Source organism: Pseudophryne corroboree, chromosome 6 (genome assembly GCF_028390025.1).
Source record: "Pseudophryne corroboree isolate aPseCor3 chromosome 6, aPseCor3.hap2, whole genome shotgun sequence".
NCBI lineage: Eukaryota > Metazoa > Chordata > Amphibia > Anura > Myobatrachidae > Pseudophryne > Pseudophryne corroboree.
The window spans coordinates 635,225,533-635,239,840 of NC_086449.1; the positions used below are offsets into that span (position 1 = coordinate 635,225,533).

Here is a 14,308-nt window from a genome sequence, read left to right on the forward strand (position 1 = left end):
TGTGGGGAAGTGAGCAAGTGGAGAAGTTGCTCACGGCAACCAATCAGCATTTAAGTAACATTTATAATTTGCATACTATACAATTGTACAGAGGAGCTGATTGGTTGTCCTGGGCAACTTCTCCTCAGGCTCATTTCTCCACACTTATCACTGCTTCATGAATAGACCCCTGTTTATGTGTACATTACAGCCTACATGCTTGTTGCTGCAACATAGATGCAACTATGGGTGTAGCTAAAGTGGGTGCAGGGGGTGCCATTGCTACAGGTAAAGAGGCTTGCTGGGGCCCTGACGCAGGTCATATAGTTGTCTACTAAGTTCCCATAATTACCTGTTAAGCAATTGGGTCTGACTCATGGGTCACCTTGTAAAGAAGGCCTCATTAATGTTTATAGTGGTGGCGGTCTCTGTCTCTCCCACTCAGTAAAGCTCCACACTAATACGATCCATCTCCTGCACAACTGTGTCACCATCACAGACACAGCAGAGCTAATAGTGAATCCAATACTGTCTGAGAGTAGATGTCTCCTTGATTACAAATGTAATGAAGTGTGCGGGGGCGGGGATCGAGCGCAGAGATTAAGATTGTTCCAGAAAAGGAGAGTGTGCTGAAATGAAGAGCTCTACTAAAAGTGTGAAACTCCTGCATTAGGAAGTGTCTCCCTCAGGATGAAGCTGGTTGGTCCCTACCCCCTTCCTCCACTGTCTTTACACTTAGTAATCTGCAATCTTCTGAGCCCAGAAGGACCTGCAGCAGTGGCGCTGACATGTAAGATTCAGAAGCTGCCAAAAAGGATGAAACACTTCAAGTGTCAGCAAATAATGTGAGATAAAAGGTCAGTGGGGATATGACTTCTATGTAGGCTTAGGCTGCCTATCTGCATGACATCCCATATTCAGTGAGTTTAATAGTAAGAGAGGTGTGTGTATTTGGTGCAGTCTCCAAAAGGTGGTCAGAACCCCAGAGAAGATCATCGGGCCGACCTTCCCTCAGTCCAGGACCTGTACCTGTCCAGAGCTGAAAAAAAGCGGGCAATGAAGATAGTAAAAGACCAGCTACACCCCGGCCACAGCATGTTTAACTTGCTTCCTTCAGGCAGGCGTTACAGGGCCGTCCCCGCCAGCTCCACCAGAAGCCTCAAAAGTTTCTTTCCCCAAGCGGTCCGCCTGCTGAACTCCTGAACATTGACTAACTAGACGTACATGTAACTAACTTGTGTCCCTACGGTACACCTATGTGTGTGACTTTACTTGCCTCCCACACACCTGCTTATCTGTTACTTACTTGGCTTGTTGTATAGCAAACCGAAGACAAATTCCTAGTATACGCAAGTATACCTGGCCAATAAAGCTGATTCTGATTCTGATTATACTGGCGAGGGCACTACTATGGGGCAAATTGATCTAGGATACTACCATGGGGCATAAAATGAGCAGCTGCTATGGAGAGGGATGCCTCTCTACATTTATTGGGGCAGGGCCCCTTTAGAGTGCTGTTATGGAGCCCACAGTTCTGGCTACGCCTCTAGATGCAGTGTATTTATGTTGATTTGCAGCATTAGAGCGAATATTGTGAACTGCTATCACTGACAGTTTCTATCCTTAATAGAGGGAAGGGGACGTTTAATCGTTTCAGTGTTTGGTTAGAACCACACTACTTCTCCTAAGAGGACCCTCTGGAGCTCCTTCCCATATTATGTATAATTTGTGATTAGGGACACCATGCAGCATGATGCAGCAAACACAACAGCTCCTAAAATTGGAAAACTGTACTCTATTCCAATATCCGACTTTGGAGCATTATTACTTCTATGTTATCAAGTAATTCATAGCAGCAGGATTCATTTTAAGAATCTCGATAATGGTCAGCGCCGCCGCCATTAGATGAAACTCAGCTGTTGCCTTGGCGCAATGCTTAGGGGGCACACAAAACTTTTTTGCCATACACATGTTTGTATGCCCCAATGACGCTCCAGCTCTGAAGGTTGGATGCTGCCCTCATCTCCTGCCTGCTAAGTGAAGAAGTACAGTAGTAGTACTCGGGACGGTATGCGGTTAACATACCACCCGTCGGGATCCCAACTGTCTCAATACCGACTCCGGGATCCCGACGGGAGTGCTATACCGCCGGCGGAATAGTGGCATGAAGCAAGGCAGGGTCCTATCCTCTGGACGGCTCAGAATTGCAGGGGGGTTTCCTATTACATAGAATACCTCTCTGTACCACCATTACATTCCACCTTAGCCTCATGCATTTTCACATGCATAAAGCTAGTCTGACTATGTATCATTGACCTTCTTATATCTTCTTAGAAAAAGAAAATATATTTTGTTAAATACTATTTGTTACAGATTAGGTTTTTTGTTTGTTAGAAATAAAAAAAGTAAGATTCATTTAAAAGTCTACCAGTAGTATGCTGTATCTATTTATCTATTTATACATACATAATCTTTTAAAAAGATAAAGCTTTGCTATTATTTTTCCTGTAATCACGAGCACAAAATACGTTATTTATGACAGCTTCAGTCTACACTTTTCTTACAGCTTACATGGTCTGTTTTACTTTCACTCTTCTACGATTTCCCCCACTTTAGTCCGTAAGGTCACCCAGCTAGTCTGGTTTAGATGTTTTCTCTACTGATAACTTAATTAGTCAATTAGTTGGTGTCATTTAATGCTGGAAGTTTTCAGGTATGTGTTAACATGAAAGTGACATGTTGGTTGAGTAGACGTAAGGAACTCCATTATTTTAAGTCCCCCCCCCCCCACACACACACACACAAAAACAGCTGAAATCACAGAATTTGGGGGTAATTTTGATACTAATGTATTATTAACCTCAATAACATTAATTTCCACTCATTTCCAGTCTATTCTGAACACCTCACACCTCACAATATTGTTTTTAGGACAAAAGGTTGCACCAATGTAGCTGGATGACTTTGCTAAGCGACACAAGTGTGCGGCACAAACACCTGGCCCATCTAGGAGTGGCACTGCAGTGGCAGACAGGATGCCACTTTTAAAAACTAGCCCCAAACAGCTCATCATGCAAAGAAGAAAAAGAGGTGCACTGAGGTAGCTGGATGACTTTACTAAGTGACACAAGTGTGTGGCACAAACACCTGGCCCATCTAGGAGTGGCACTGCAGTGTCAGACAGGATGGCACTTTTAAAAAAATAGGCCCCAAACCGCACATCATGCACAGAAGAAAAAGAGGAGCAATGAGGTAGCTGGATAGCTTTGCTAAGCGACACAAGTGTGCGGCACAAACACCTTGCCAATCTAGGAGTGGCACTGCAGTGGCAGACAGGATGGCACTTTTAAAAACTAGGCCCCAAACAGCTCATCATACAAAGAAGAAAAAGAGGTGCAATGAGGTAGCTGGATGACTAAGCTAAGCGACACAAGTGTGCGGCACAAACACCTGGCCCATCTAGGAGTGGCACGCAGTGGCTGAATGTCGAAAGTGGGCCGCAATTTTTCGGGCCACCGACAGCATCTCTTGCATGCCCCTGTCATTTTTCAAAAAATTCTGCACCACCAAATTAATTGTATGTTCAAAACATGGGACGTGCTGGAATTTGCCCAGATGTAATGCATGCACAATATTGGTGGACTTATACAACAGTACCCCTGGACTTATACGGCAGTACCCCTGGACTTATATGGCAGTACCCCTGAACTTATACGGCAGTACCGCTGAACTTATATGGCTGCACCACTGGACTGGACTTATACGGCAGTATCACTGGACTTATACGGAAGTACCACTGGACTTGTACGGAAATACCACTGGACTTATACGGCAGTAGCACTGGACTTATACCACAGTACCCCTGGACTTATACGGCTGCACCACTGGACTGGACTTATACGGCAGTACGCCTGGACTTATACGGCAGTACCCCTGGACTTATACGGCTGCACCACTGGACTGGACTAATACGGCAGTACCACTGGACTTATACGGCAGTAACACTGGACTTATACAGCAGTACCCCTGAACTTGTACGGCTGCACCACTGGACTGGACTTATACGGCAGTACCCCTGGACTTATACGGCAGTACCACTGGACTTATACAGCAGTACCCCTGAACTTGTATGGCTGCACCACTGGACTGGACTTATACGGCAATACCAATGGACTTATATGGCAGTTCCACTGAACTTATACGGCAGTACCACTGGACTTATATGGCAGTACCACTGGACATATACGGCAGTACCCCTGAACTTATACGGCTGCACCACTGGACTGGACTTATACGGCAGTATCACTGGACTTATACGGCAGTAGCACTGGAGTTATACAGCAGTACCCCTGAACTTGTACGGCTGCACCACTGGACTGGACTTATACGGCAATACCAATGGACTTATACGGCAGTTCCACTGAACTTATACAGCAGTACCACTGGACTTATACGGCAGTACCACTGGACTTATATGGCAGTACCACTGGACATATACGGCAGTACCCCTGAACTTATACGGCTGCACCACTGGACTGGACTTATATGGCAGTACCCATGTACTTATACGGCAGTACCACTGGACTTATACTGCAATACCAATGGACTTATACGGCAGTTCCACTGAACTTATATGGCAGTACCACTGGACTTATACGGCAGTACCACTGGACTTATATGGCAGTACCACTGGACATATACGGCAGTACCCCTGAACTTATACGGCTGCACCACTGGACTGGACTTATATGGCAGTAGTACTGGACTTATACGGCAGTAGCACTGGACTTATACGGCAGTACCACTAGACTTATACGGCAGTACCATTGACTTATATGGCAGTACCCCTGAACTTATATGGCTGCATCACTGGACTGGACTTATACAGCAGTACCCATGGACTTATGTGGCAGTACCCCTGGACTTATACAGCAGCACCACTAAACTTATGGCAGCACAGGACACTACCACTGGACTTATGGTAGCACAGGACACCACCACTGGACTGATGCAGCAAAACACAGCACCACTGCACTGGACTTATACAGCACCACCACTGGACTTATGGCAGCACAGGACACCACCACTAGACTGATGCAGCACAGGACACCACCACTGGACTGGACTGACAAAGCTAAATATTTATCTTATATAATACCCTTTATGAGGTCTAAGAACACTGTACGCTATCTACGTATGAAGTACCGTAATGGTACGCACGTTGCGTAACAATCGCTTAGCCGTAGTCGAGACGCTCAAGCGTCACGTTCGCTCACGGCCAAGAGATCACTGGCAGGCACGCTATTGGCTGTTGACTAACGTAATGATTCGCTATAGCGTAGCGGACGCTCGGGACCATGAGGAGATCACCAGCGGCGCTGACGCTCACAATGTTAAACCTTTATATCTAAACCATAAACAATGAAATATGCTGTAAAACCTTAGTGTAGAGATAGGGTGTAGATGCAACCTAGTGTAACCTTATTAACTTAAAAGCTGTTTGAGCGTCACCGACGCTCTGAGAATACTAGACACTATAAGAAATACACAGATACCTGGGCTTAGGGTCCAACGCCTAATATGTATATATTTTGAATGATAAACTTGCAAAAGAATTAATACAAATACAAATCATACACTACAATATAACATAGACTACCTAACCAGCTAACTACACAGGAAATATAATACAATTACTATTTAAAGGAAAATAAGAGAGAAAGAGGAGAAGGGAGAGAGAGAGAGAAATTGGCCCACAATAACAAGAAGATCAATATAGTTGCGGAGAAACACTTACGCACAAGGGGAAACGATCGCATGCGCCTCGATATCCAGCTCCCGATTATCAAGCAATGAGAACCGTTGAAGAGAGTGAACTGGATATGGTCGGCTTGCCTATTTATGCCCCACACACAATACAATTCAAGGGTCCCTACAATCTCATTGTTCATTGGACACAGGAATTCGGCTTCGCATTATAACAAAAGGTCATAGGTTGATTCATACAGGTGGGCTGTGACTGCTTCCAACTGTTCAGGTGGGTGGGACACTGAGTTTCCCGCCGCATGACTAAATAAGAACAAATAATAGTAAATGGACATAAACTTCTTATGTCCATAACTATTCGCACGAGCGATTAATCCGCTCCAAACCAACACCGGAATATTGCTATTTAAATACTCTTCCGATGGGTACCAAACACCACTGTATGACCCCTGTTAGACCCTTCGTACAATACAAAGAGGGATCTCTCTGTTCAGGAACATGCTATGTTAACTAAACTTTCAGAATCTATCAAAGGGACCATGATCTACAAAATACATTATATAGTGAAAATATGTAACGATTGAGTCGCACGCTACGATCACATAAACTCTACCGTAAATACGCATACCGTGCGCCTGCGGGTGCCCGCGACTGTGAGTATGCGCACGTACGGGAGAGCGCACGCATGCGCAGCACGGACCTGTGTGAGGTGCAAATATGGTAGTGTGCATAGAGATATTTTTCTGACTTTGACAGTCCACCCTTTGGCAGTCAATAATAACTGCCACCTTCTAAAACATTTCAAAAGAGAAAAATATATGTCAGGGGTTAATACATTTACATGGTTGGGTAGGGGAGGAGAGGAGAAGGTAGGAAAAGGGTATGACCTAGTGAGATAGCAGAAGCATGTGTGTATGAATCTGTGCTTGGGGGTCATGTATCATCGTGCCGCACGTGTTTTAACTCAAGCTTCGAGGTATTGCGAAGTATACATTTGAATTCCTTCTTATCCCGTGGTACGGGTCTGTGGATGGGCTGTCAAACTTTACCGAGCTCTTTTCGGCTTTGGTTGTAACAAAATGGGGGAGCACATTTTAGTTGATGATACATGAATGGGGGAGATATGTGATTGCTGATATCTGTGCCTGTATTCCCTATCGACTATGTGTGTCATTACCTGAGGGTTGTAGAAATGAAGAAAATACATAATTACGGTAAATGCGGTGGTATTCTATGTCAGGTAAATGTACATTCGTCGATTGAGGTCTTGTTTGGTGTCTGTTGAATGCAGTCTTCTTTGTGCTTTTGCCCATAAGGTGCGAGCAAAAGCTGTCAATGTCCATAGATTTACAAAAGTGTTGGGCTAGCGTAATTTTAAAATTTCTAGGGAAACTGGGGATCCATGGCATAGTTCATCAAAAATCTGTGTATCAGGTTGTCAAAACTTCTTCTTTAATCCCTCTGTTGTCTGTATATCGGCTCATCAAATTCCTCGTCCAAGTGGGTCTTTTTACCTTGGAGGAAACGGAAAAACAGGTGAAAGAAACGGACCGTAGAAATCGCATTTTCATCACATCATTGTTTCTACATTTGGGTCATAAATCAAGTCCATTGGAATTACAGTTTCCTCGCTCCTTAAACTCATTACCCTAGTACGACGATTGCACCTCATTAAAGCCTGACCGCATCTAAATATCAAACCAATCGTTATGATAACACCTAAGATACATAGGAGAAACTTCCCAACATCCATTATGACTCCTTGAGCCCAGTCTCCTAAACCAGAGAACCAATTTCGCGGGTTCAACCATGACACCCAACCAGTCAGCTCATTACCTACAGCAGCAAGAGTGAGATTGTGTCTCCTGCGAAATTCCCACTTCAGTTGGAGAATATCGTCCATCTTTTGGTCTATGACCTCGACCGGGTCCTCGGTGCTATTCGTAATATATGTGCAACATTTCACGCCGTATTGTGTTGCCAGTGTGACACAATATCCGCCTGTCACTGCTGTGAGGTAATTAAGAACCATTTGACAATGCTAAATTCCTTTGTCGTATAAACAACCCTTATGAAGCTAAGAACACTGTACGCTGTTTACTTAAGAAATACCGTAATGATACGCTATTTGCGCAACGATCGCTCAGCCGTAGGCGAGACGCTCAAGCGTCACGTTCGCTCACGGCCCAGCGATCACAGGACACGTTATTGGTTATGTCTAGGGGAAAGATTCGCTGTAACGTAGCGTACGCTCGAGACCACGAGGAGGTCACCAGCGGTGCAGACGCTCACAGCACAATACCTTTATATTTAAACCTTTTAACAATGTAATGCGCTATATACCTTAATGTGAATACAGGGTGTAAATGCAACTTTGTGTAGCCTGACTACCTACAAAGCTGTTTGAGCGTCACCGACGCTCAAGTGAACACTTAACACTATAGTAAATACACAGATACTGTTTTAGGGTTCCAAAGCCTATTATCTGTATTATATCTAGTATACTTGTAAAAGAGTAACACAGTACAAATGATACACTACAATATAACAAAGCCTTCCTAACCAAACACCTAACTAAGGGATAAACTACAATACTATCCTGGCCTAACACAATACAATACAATACTATAAAGTATAGTCTAGGGGAGTTACGAGAGAAAAGAGAAAATAGAGAGAGAGAAATAGACACAGAGGGAGAGAGAGGAATTGGCTCACAGAAAGACAATGATTACGGAGAGAACTTACGCACAAAGGGTATGATCGCCTGCGCCTCGATATCCAGCTCCCGATTATCAGCAGATAACCGTTGATGAGAGAGTGAGAGCTGGATGTGGTCGGCCTGCCTATTTATGCCCCACACACAATGCAATCTCCTGGTCCTACAATCCTTCAGTTTATTGGACACAGGAATTCGGCCCTGTACTGTAACCAAAGGTCATAGGTTGATTCATACAGGTGGGCTGTGCTGAGTTTAAACGGCTCAGGTGGGTGGGAAACTGGGTTTCCCGCCGCATACCTGAGTATGGGTAAATAATAGAAATGGACATAAATTTCTTATGTTCATAACTATTCGCACGAGCGATTAATACGCTCCAAACCAACACCGGAATATTGCTAATTAAATACTCTTCCGATGGGTATCAAACACTGCTGTATGACTCCTGTTAGACCCTTCGTGCAATACAAAGAGGGATTCCTCCGCTCAGGGACATTCTATCTAAACCAAACTTACAGAAACTATTGAGGGGAACATGATCTATAAACGACATTAATTGTGAACCTTTGTAACGAATGAGTCGCACGCTACGATCACATAAACTCTACCGTAAATGCGCATACTGCGCGTGCGAGTGCACGCTATTGCGGGTATGCGCTTCCACGGGAGAGCATACGCATGCGCAGCACGGACCAGTGTGCGGTGCAAATATGGCAGTGTGCATTGAGACATTTTTCTGACTTCGACAGTCCACCCTTTGGCAGTCAATAATAACTGCCACAAAATATTTAAGGAGAAAAATGTAAGTCAGGGGTTAATTGATTTCCATGGTGGGGAAAGGAGGAAGAATGGAGTAGGTGTGAAGAGAGTATGACCTAGTGAGAAAGCAGGAGCATGTGTGTATGAGTCCATGTTTGGGGGGGGGTCATGTATCATCGTGCCGTACGTGTGGTAAATCAAGCTTCGAGGTATTGCGAAGTATACATTTGAATTCCTTCTTATCCTGTGGTACAGGTCTGTGGATGGGCTGTCAAACTCTACCGAGCTCATTTTGGCTGTGGTTGTAACACAATGGGGATGCACATTTTAGTTGATGATACATGAATTGGGGGGGTATGTGGTTGCTGCTATCTGTACCTGTATTCCCTATCGACTATGTGTGTTATTACCTGAGGGTTGCAGAGATGAAGATAAAGAACACTTACGAAAAATGCAATGATATTCTATGTCAGGTTTATGTACGTTCGTCGATTGAGGTCTTGATTGGTATCGTTTGATTGCAGTCTTCTTCTTTGTGCTTTTGCTCATAAATCGTGAGTAAAGCAAACAACGTCCATGGATTTACAAAAAAAAAATGTTGGGCTAGCGTGATTTTAAAGTTCCTAGGGAAACTGGGGTACCCATGGCATTGTCCATAAAATCTTGTATATCAGGTCGTCTGCTCTTCTTCTTTCCATCTTTCCGTTGTCGGCCCCTTGGCTCATCAGGTCCTTCGTCTACGTGGGTCTTTGTACCTCGGAGGAAAACATAGAAATGGGTGAAAGACGGACCGTATACTCATTACATCATTACGTCATGGTTTCTAGCATTGGGTCATAAATCAAATCCAGGTTAATTACAGTTTCCTCACTCCTCAAGCTCATCACTTTCGTACTTTGTTTACACCTCATCAAAGCCTGCCCGCATCTAAATATCAATCCAATAGATATAACGACACCTAAGATACACAGGAGAAACTTTCCAACATCCATTATGATTCCTTGAGCCCATTCTCCCAAACCGGAGAACCAATTTCGCGGGTTCAACCATGACACCCAACCAGTCAGCTCATTACCTACAGCAGCAAGGGTGAGATTGTGTTTCCGACGAAATTCCCACTTTAATTGCAGAATATCATCCATCTTTTGGTCTATGACCTCTACCGGATCCTCGGTACTATTTGTGATGTACGTGCAACACTTTATGCCGTACTGTGTTGCCAATGTAACACAATATCCGCCTGTTACTGCTGTAAGGTAATTAAGAACCATCCTATGCTGAACTAGTTCTGTTTTGTAAGCTTGAAGTTCTCTTCCAGTGTATCTAAACGTGTCATCATACATTTCAGTGATATTATCTAACAAATTGGCGAGTGCGGAAATGTATTTATAATTCATCACTCCTCGAGCGGTACGAGTGAAATCTAACGCTACCAGAACCTGAATCCCGGTGGATTCATGGATAAGATCAGAGGCCGGATGCTCTAACCTTTCTGACAGTTGTCTTTTAACTCGGTGTTCGTAGTGAGTGTGAGTATAAGGAGCTTGGGCACCACGGTGTATGTCCTTCATTTTGTCATGTGTTACAGTCATCACTTCAGGCAATACTTTTCCAATATAACACAATCCTTCAGAGTTTGGGGCAAGCCACTTGTACGCCTTTCTCCCGCATATGAAATATGCATCATCGGGGAGAACATAAGGGACGGAGAAGGACATGACCATGTTACAAACCTTCCAGGTGAAATCTCCTGACCCTAATTCTTCCATCTGCCTAATGCACGTATCGGTCTGTACGATATGTGCACAGTATCCTGGTGATACCTCTCCAACTCTAGTAATCCTATTTCCTAAGGTATATCGATACCGAAAAGATTTTCCTCTACTGGCTATGTGGCGTACGAGCTCTGTATCTGTAGGCATTCTATCTGCTCTGTGTGAAAAGGTCATGGAAAGGTTGCTCCATGACACTTCCCAATTTCCCGGTTTTCTAGGATTGGAGATGTTAAAACATAGGAGGGACCTATCCACATGGTATTGGTGGAGCTTCAAACTAGGAGGGCTGGAGATGTTAAACCTCCGGTCCACCGGTCTCCCACCACTTAGCTCAAGTACTTCCCCTAACGTTAAAGGAAATGGTACTAGCCCTGATTTGCTGTGACCCTGAGGTACTTGAGAGCATACCCAACAATCTGTTTGGTTCAACACGTTACCCACTAGAGAGTGATAGTCACTCAATGGATGCCGGTCCATATGGATATTAAAACTAGATTGGCATTGCTTTATGCATCCATCTTCAACCAGATTACCACAGAGCCTACAGATACAATTTTCCTCAGCTAACAATCCATCACAATTTCTTCTATCGGATCGTTTTCTGATACTCGCCTTTGCTTGTTGGATTGGTTGATCTTGGAAAACTACGCCTCCATCATCATAATCGGAACCCATTCCAGAACCTCTCTCGACCTCTATGGTACTCTCGCCGGAACAGACTGCTCTGGTCAACATCATGGTTAACATCAAAATCCGGATCACAGTCTCTTTGGGCAAGTCCATCTTTGAGGAGGAAATGGAGAAGAATGAGAAAGGGGAAAAAGAAATATCAAGGGAGAAGGGATGGGAAGTGGAGAAAAACAATAAAAGGGAGAAGGGAGTCGACAACTGCTTTCGATCTTCAAGGCTCAGGTGCCGCCTCAGTCCTCCTGGAACAGACACTCCAGTGATACAACCTCTACCGTCTGTTCCTTATCACGGGACTTCTCTGGGTCAGCAACCTTCTTGCAGTGGGATGAATGGACCCAAGTCTCTCTCTCAGCAACCTTCAATGCTGTGGTGCTAGTCAATAAGACCTGGTATGGTCCTTCCCATCTATCAATAAGACAACCTGAGCGTAGAAAATTTCGTATCATTACATAATCCCCAGGTTCAATGTCATGACAATTACTATCTGGTAAATCAGGAATCACCAACTTCAGATTATCATTTTGACTCCTCAACTGCTTACTCATGTTAATCAAGTACTTTACAGTTACTTCATTGTTACATTTCAAATCATCCTGAGGGTTAATCATGACATGCGGTTGTCGACCAAACAGAATTTCAAAAGGAGACAGATTAAGAGGGGACCTGGGAGTGGTTCTGATGCTATATAAAACAATGGGTAAAGCTTCTGGCCATGTCAATCCTGTCTCTGCCATTACTTTACTCAATTTATTTTTAATAGTGCTGTTCACTCTTTCGACCTTCGCACTCGCCTGTGGACGGTACGGAGTGTGCAGCTTGCTATCAATTCCCATCAACTTACACATTCCTTGAAAGACATCACCTGTAAAATGGGTACCCCTATCACTTTCAATGATTCTAGGGATACCATATCTACATACAAATTCCTGCACGATTTTCTTAGCTGTAAACATAGCAGTGTTTGTAGCTGCTGGAAAAGCTTCGACCCAATTCGAGAAAACATCTATACAGACAAGTACATACTTTAAGTTTCTACATGGGGGCAATTGGATGAAGTCAATTTGTATTACTTGGAAAGGGCCGCCGGCAGGTGGGATATGGGAGGGTTCTGTAGGTATTGCCTTTCCAATATTCTTTCTCAGACAGGTAAGGCATGACATTGCTCTTTTACCAGCATGAGAGGAGAATCCTGGGGCGCACCAGTATGCTCTTACCAATTTGCACATCCCCTCCTTGCCTAGATGAGTCAGCCCGTGAGCTGCTTCAGCCAGACATGGAAGGTATGCCCTGGGGGCCACTGGTTTACCATGTCCATCCGTCCAGAGCCCTGAGGGCTCCTGGCCATATCCCTTTGCCTTCCAGACTGCTCTCTCTTGAGTGGAACACAAATTCTGCATCTCACACAACTTCTGTGTGTTGATGGTATTAAATACCATCAACTGTGTGGTGTCTGTCCGTATGGGGGTAGCAGCTGCAAGCTTTGCAGCTTCGTCTGCTCGGCTGTTACCAAGGGATACTGGGTCTTGGCTATACGTATGTGCTTTACATTTGATAACAGCCACTCTGTCGGGTTCCTGTATCGCTGTTAGAAGCCTTTTTATATACGCTGCATGCGCTATCGGTGTGCCAGCTGCCGTCATGAAATTTCTGAGCCGCCATAGGGCTCCGAAATCATGGACTACCCCGAACGCGTATCTAGAATCGGTGTAGATATTGGCAGACTTACCCTTAGCCAATTCACATGCTCTGGTTAGGGCGACCAGTTCAGCAACCTGGGCTGAGTGAGGTGGGCCTAGCGGTTCCGCTTCTATGGTGTCTTGGTCATCTACGACTGCGTATCCAGTACACAAGTCTCCCGAGTCTGACTGTCTGTGACAACTACCGTCCGTGTAGAACGTGAGTTCTGCATCTTCTAGTGGATTGTCACTGATGTCAGGCCTTGCGGTAAAATTTTGGGTCAAATATTCCATACAATCATGTGCATCCTCCTTTGTATAAAATCCTCCTTCCCCATCACTCTCACCTCCCACCCTTTGTGCCTGTCCAGGCACACCTGGGAGAAATGTTGCAGGGTTTAATGCGCTGCATCTCCTTATGGTGATGTTTACTGGGGCCATTAATGCCAATTCCCATCTCGTAAACCTTGCTGATGAGACATGTCTGGTTTGGGCAGAATTTAATAAGGCAGATACTGCATGTGGTGTATGGATTGTGAGGTTGTGGCCTAGCACGACATCTTCGCTTTTCGTCACTAGCAATGCTATCGCCGCAACGCTACGCAAGCATGTGGGGAGGGACCGCGCTACCGTATCTAGCTGAGCGCTGTAGTATGCAACTGGCCTGCTGGCGTCACCGTGTTTTTGTGTTAGTACACCTGCTGCGCACCCAGCACTTTCTGTTCCGTATAGTTCAAAGGGTTTCCCATAGTCTGGCATACCTAGTGCAGGTGCCTGCGTTAGACACTGTTTGAGTCTCTCAAATGCCGTTTCAGATTCGTCTGTATGCGAAATCCGATCAGGTTTGTTTGAGGAGACCATTTCCTGCAGAGGTAGTGCCAATATGGAAAACCCTGGGATCCAATTACGGCAATACCCACACATTCCTAAAAACGTTCTGATCTGTT

At 44.7% G+C, this 14,308-nt stretch overlaps 1 long non-coding RNA gene across 1 annotated transcript in view; it reads right to left on the reverse strand.

Moving 5' to 3' along the window:
* LOC134935535 (uncharacterized) overlaps nucleotides 1-14,308 on the reverse strand; it is a 51,309-nt gene that overhangs the window by 905 nt on the left and 36,096 nt on the right. The gene's annotated exons all lie outside the window — the stretch shown is intronic.